This window comes from Sturnus vulgaris, chromosome 3 (genome assembly GCF_052056855.1).
Source record: "Sturnus vulgaris isolate bStuVul1 chromosome 3, bStuVul1.hap1, whole genome shotgun sequence".
Classification (NCBI taxonomy): Eukaryota; Metazoa; Chordata; class Aves; order Passeriformes; family Sturnidae; genus Sturnus; species Sturnus vulgaris.
Window position 1 is genome coordinate 112,890,954 of NC_142245.1, and position 6,061 is coordinate 112,897,014.

At 47.2% G+C, this 6,061-nt stretch overlaps 1 long non-coding RNA gene across 1 annotated transcript; it reads left to right on the plus strand.

Moving 5' to 3' along the window:
- The first annotated feature begins 2,792 nt into the window (after positions 1-2,792).
- On the plus strand, positions 2,793-5,137 carry LOC148224552 (uncharacterized). The gene is made up of 3 exons (XR_015802767.1): positions 2,793-2,980; positions 3,748-3,837; positions 3,970-5,137. It is a non-coding gene; the product is annotated as an uncharacterized LOC148224552 (long non-coding RNA).
- The last annotated feature ends 924 nt before the right edge of the window (positions 5,138-6,061 follow it).

Consider the following 6,061-nt stretch of genomic DNA (forward strand, 5'->3'; position numbering starts at 1 on the left):
CCTGGCAATGCACAAATCCACTGTGGAAGCAGCATGGATTTCAGGGATATGATGGAGAGCAGGACAAGAAGCCGTGGGGGATTATTCTCACAGACCTGACCACTATTTTATTATGAAACCAAGAGCCTGGGAGAGAGGAAAAGGGAACCTGGGCAGAGATGACAAAGGAGCAGCAGGTTCATCTGTGGCAGAAAAGCCTTGTCCCAGCATTCCCACAAAGCTCTTTATGACTCTGAGGGTGGAGAGGCTCAAGTAGCTGCTGTCTGCCTTGCTTTCTCTGCCTCCACTTACAGAAAGCCACGAGAAATATTTCATCCTCTTTGTTGAGACATTTCCTTGCACTTAGAGAGGTGGAACAAGTGCATTTATGCTCTCTCTCCAGGACTTGCTTATGGCCGTGAGAGGCAGCTGGGGACCAGGACTGGGCTTGTTACAGCTTCAGAAATTCAGTGCCAGAGTGCTCTGGGTGAGAACGAGGAGAGCTCTGTGCTGCCTGACCTCAGCTCCCCTCCCGAGCCACCACGGGAACAGGAGAAGGTTTTCCTGCCGTGGGGAGATGGTCTCCAGTTCATTCCCAGATTGTCCTGAGTTGGAAGGGACCCACCAGGATCATCCAGCCCAGCTCCTGGCTCTGCACACACACCCCAAAATCCCACCCTTGCATCCCTGAGAGCATTGTCCAAACACTCCTGGAGCTCTGGCAGCCTTGGGGCTGTGCCCATTCCTTGGGGAGCTGCTCCAGTGCTCAGCCACCCTCTGGGGTGGCTTTCCCTGATATCCAACCTAAACCTTCCCTGACACAGCTCCAGCCATTCCATGTGTCCTGTCCCTGCTCACAGGGAGCAGAAATTGGAGCTGTCCCTTCAGAGGATCTGAGGTCTGACCTCAGTCCCCTCTTCTCCAGGCTGAACAAACCAAATGTCCTCAGCTGCTCCTCATGAGGACCCTCAAGGTCCTTCAGCATCTCTGTAGCCTGTTTAGGATGCTCTCTGACAGTTTTAGATCATTCTCATTTTGCAGTGCCCAAAGCTGCCCCCAGTATTCGAGGTGAAGCTGCCCCAGTGCAAAGCAGAGCAGGACAATGACAATCCCCTCCCTGTCCCTGCTGGTGATGCTGGGCCTGATGCCCCCCAGGACATCCCCAGGACAGGGATGTCCCTCCTGGCTGCCAGGGCACTGCTGACCCAGATCCATCGTGAATTGTGGAATGGTTTGGGTGGGAAAGGGCCTTAAACCTCATCCAGTTCCAGTTCATGGGCAGGGACATTTTGCAATATCCCAGGGTGCTCCAAGCCCCATCCAAAGGATTGATAAATTTCAGGAATAAACAAACCAGTTCCAGATTCTCTTTCCTTGGCCATGAGGCTTGTGTTTGGGGTGGGGGAGCTGTCACCATGGGGTGCATGTGCATTCTCAGCCTTCCCTTGGTGCTCCCAAATTGCTGCTGGTTCACAGACACCTTGGAACAGATTTTGGCACTGGGCAACAACATTCCTGAAGTTCAAAGGGGTGAATCCTACCTCACCATGAGCAGAGAGACCTGGGTGTTGTGTAAGCCTTTCACTCTATCAAAGAAGCATATTTTGCTATTTTTTAATAAATTTTAAAAAATTAAATTAAAAATTGTCTCAGAAGGGTTTTCTCCTCCACAGAGCTGGTGTCAAACCCAGTCCAGTAGAATCCTTCTTGGTTTCTTCATCCATAAAATGCCTCCCCTAACTTCCAAAAGGAGAAAATCCCTGCATTTTGGTGCATCTCTGCAGCCAGCCATCCCAAGATGGAAGATGTTTCCTTGGCTATAATTATTTCCTTGGCCATGGTAGACTGGTGCTCTTCTTGTCTCTCTGTATTACTGTGTCTCCTGAATTTTGGAAAAGGTGCCATTGGTTTTTCTGCCAATCCCAAAAAATGGAGGTCACAGCTGAAGGGCTCAGCCAGGGATACCCCATAAATGGACAATGGTTCATCCCTTTTGGGAAAGGATTTTTTTCTCCATAGAGCTGGAATTTGCAGTTTGAGTGGTGAAAGGAAAAATGCACCTCTGAGAATTTGGGCTGCAATGGGAAAAGCCTTACCAAATAAAAGCAGATTCTAATTGTGCCTGAAGGACCACCTATAAACACCTAATTCAGCTGAAAAAAATGCTGAGAGCGGGAATGGACTGGCATGGAAATGGGAGAACTTCTGGAAATGGATAAGATTGGGCAATCTGAGCGAGTCCTTTTTGGAAACCAAACCCATTAACCTTTGTTTTGGCATTGTTGGGGTGTCTGTGCAGGGCCAGGAGCTGGACTCGATGCTTCTGGCGGGTCCCTTCCCACTCAGGATATTCCATGATGCTGTGATTCTCTAATAATTGCTATGAATTCCTGTGCTTTGGTGAGGAGCTCAGGAGAAGGCCAGATGAGGCTCAGGCCAGATCAGAGGGCTCAGACCATGAAGGTGGAGCTCAATCCTTGGTGGACTCCCTGGGCCACCCTCATCCAGGTGCTTCTCCTCACACCTTAATTCTGCATATGCAAAATAGAGCTAATTCCCTGTAATTTACTCAGCGTGGGAGCCTTAATTAACATTTTTAGGAGAAACCCCGGGCAGACCCGGGCTGGGGAAGTGGCTGTTGCCATGTCAGAGCAGGCATCATTCCAGGCTGGCTGTCTGGCTGGGATCCAAGCTCCCTCTGCTCCACGCACTCCGGGTTTGTTAACATCCCAATCGATACCTCCACGACACGAAACCCAGCTTCAACTTTCCAGCTGCACCACGGGACGTGGGGGTCTGGTTGGGTTTTTTTTGTTTTGTTTTGTTTTCCTCCCCAGCTCACACCCTAAATCCTATTTTTCCAGCTCCTTTGAGCCCCGCTGGGGGATATTAAGGTGTTATTATCGTTCCCCGTGGCTGCGGGGGAACGGGGGGAATGCTAACGAGGGAGACGAGTCCTCTCCTCTCCATCAGTTCATCTCACGCCACCTCTGCCACCGCTGTGAGCTTTTAAAAATAACAAATTGCGGGTTATCCTTCCTTTCTTTGCGAGGGTGACCTTTAGGGGTTCGTGGGGTAAAGAGAAATTTATTTTCCAGGAGGGAAATGAGAGGAAAGCTGCGATTCTCGCAGGCGTTAGGACCTTAAGGGTGGGGGGGAAAGAGTATTTTGAGGAGCTCGATAAATTAAAGAGCTGCTGGAACGTGGATTTGTCAGGAGTGGGTTGGTTCTGGCTGGTGTGGGAACCAAAAAGGGTGAGGGATGGGGTCTAAGCAAATATAAGCTTATTAATAACCAACAACGTAATAATAACCAATAACTGAATGGAGATGATTCAGGCCGGGTTGGTGTCTAATTGCCATTATTGTTATTCTGGTTTAAACCCCGTTCCTCTCCGCTGCTGCCACCAGTGATCTGAGGCGCTGTATTTTTAATTTGTTCCCAGGCACGGCACAATCCATCACATGCCTGGATCCAAATGCCAGCGCCGGAGCAGCAGCGGAGAAACATTTTTGTTATTTAAGTTACTGTATGCTAAGTTTATGTTGATTGCTCTGAGTATCATCTCCCAAAGTTAACTAGCGTTAAAGTGTTGATAATGTCCCACTTTCGCAATCAGATTTGCATAGTGCACAACGGAGTTTAGCAGGAGGAAAAAAAATTAGCTTAAGTGCTGTTTTTCATCAGCCCTGTCAGTCTCACACTGTTTGCTTCATCTGGGTGCACGGGGCGTTTGGTGACAAATGGTTATGACATTTTCCATCTCAGCATTACGTCATTACAGAATCGCTGCCGTCCTCTGGTTCGTGGCTGTGTCCTGGCCTGGCAGAGAGGGGAGGGAAGGGGGTGAAAATGGAGGCAAGAAAGGCAAGAATTGTCCCTGGGATTTTTAAAGTGTTTTATTATTTACGGGTTTTTTATTCTATCTGAGGAAAAAAAAAAAAAATTAAAATTTCAACCTCTCTCCCTTCCTTCCCCTGCTTGAGGCAGCATCCAGGAGTATTCCCGTGGGCAAAAGGAAAAGCATCCTGTTCCCCTTGGAGCCAGCAGCAAATCCCTGGATGTGCAGGACCCGGATACACACAGGGATGACCTCTCTTTGTTCGGGGTGCAGATCCAGGACCACTCTTCCCAGAGGCCTTCCCTCCCTCCCAGCATCCTGGCTGACATCCTCCCACCTTCCCAATCATCCCCTGAATAAATGATGGAGAATCAGGCTGGAGATCTTCCCCGCGACACTGTTTTATAAAATATAATTCGAACATTTCCTCGGTGTTAACGGCTCCGAAATAAAATCCCCAGAACGCAGGAATATGTGATATCCATAACAATTTTGGTTTGGTTTTGTGTTAAACTTCCACCCCACCCCCATTCCTTACTTTTCATCTTGGTTTAGTACCTGAATTTAGGAGCAATTTATTCAATTTATTCCTACCCTAGATCAGGCAGAAGTTGTCACCTGCATTTTGTGGGGTGTTAGGTGGAAATTCCTCATTTTGGGGCTCTGGTTTCTGTTTCACCCCCTTGCTTTAGGGGTAAATACAGTGCTCTTAAAGCCCAGCATTACCCTGGGATGTGTTTTTAGCCTGAGCCCCCCCCCGCTCCATACATTAAGTAATTCATCCTTATTGCCATTAGGAATTCAGATGTTATTTTACGGAGGGGGAAGGGAGGATGGATGTGCAGAGCATAGCTTATATTTTACAGATATTCCTTTTTTGCTCTACGAGCTGCTGATTTACTCTTGGAAACCTGCTGGAGGAAGGTTTGAAGGAAGCTTTATGGGGGAAAAATCGGGATTTTTGATGTAATTCAGGCTTCTCCCTGCTCCCGTGCAGCTCTCGCTGGCTGGGTGTGCAGAGCAGAATAGGGAACGGCCTCCTTTGCATTAATAATAGTCCAATAAAACCAGACAATATTCCTGCTTAAACGCACTGAGTTATGTAGATCCTAATTCTAGCACATCAGCAAGGAAAGAAAAGCAGATATTTCGTCCTCGCCACAACAAATTCCGTGATACAAATGTGAGCCGACATATGGTAAAAATTGCCTGCAGCCCTGCTGATTTACAGAACTGTTTTCACTCACAGATAATTCATTAAAAATCATTTCATACTGGCTGTATATACATAAAAAATATTTACTTGTGTAAATATCAGTCAGGAAGGTATTGCTTTTTTTTTTTTTTTTTTTTTTTTTTTTTTTACCCTTTCCCTTCTTTTTTATTTTTTTGACTGATGGGGAGGGGGGAAAAAAAAATAAAAACGGAGATGTATGATGGGCATAGGGGAAAGCAAAGGTATTCCTGGCATCCATCCATTCATCCTGGATATAGGTCAGGCCTGGGGGTGGGCTGGGACAGCTTTAAATCCACTACCTGAGCCATCTGCTCCTCCATGCCAGTGGAATCTGCGTTGGGGAAACACGCACTAGGCAGGCGTGGATATTGTGGGATACAAAAGGGACTGGGAAAGAGCTTTTACCTGATCCAGGGCTCTCTGCTGACCTGTGCAACAGCAGGGGAATGCACACCCTGGGAGATGTCACTGGAAAAACGGGAGCAAATGGGATTTCAAGGCCACTGCTGCTGTGACAGAGCAGCTTGGAAAATAAAGAGCAAATCCCAGCAAGGCAAGGGGAGTTTTGGGAGTTTAATCGGTTTTGTAAATTGTCCTAAAATGATGGAGGCACCAAACACGAGGGGGACAAATGGCAGGATGGGGTTTCTGGCTCCCAAAGATGAACAGTCCAGGTATAAGCCCTGAAATCTCCTTCCCAGCCCCATGTTTTACCTTCTAAATTATGTGTTACACTACTCAAAATGCTGAACAACGCTCCAGCCCGACACTGCATCTTCCCTCTTTTCCCTGTGCTTACTCCAGTAGAATTCCCAAAATATGATGCATGTTTTAAACCTGAAGCTTGGAGACCTTTAGATGATTTTTTTTTTTCCTCCTCGAGGAAAATTCAGAAATAAATCATGGAGCACAGGAGATCTGAGGTGTTTTGTTTGCTGCTTTTTTTTTTTTATCTCTACAGCCAGCAGGTGAAACAACATTATTTAAAGTGTGGAAGGGAATAA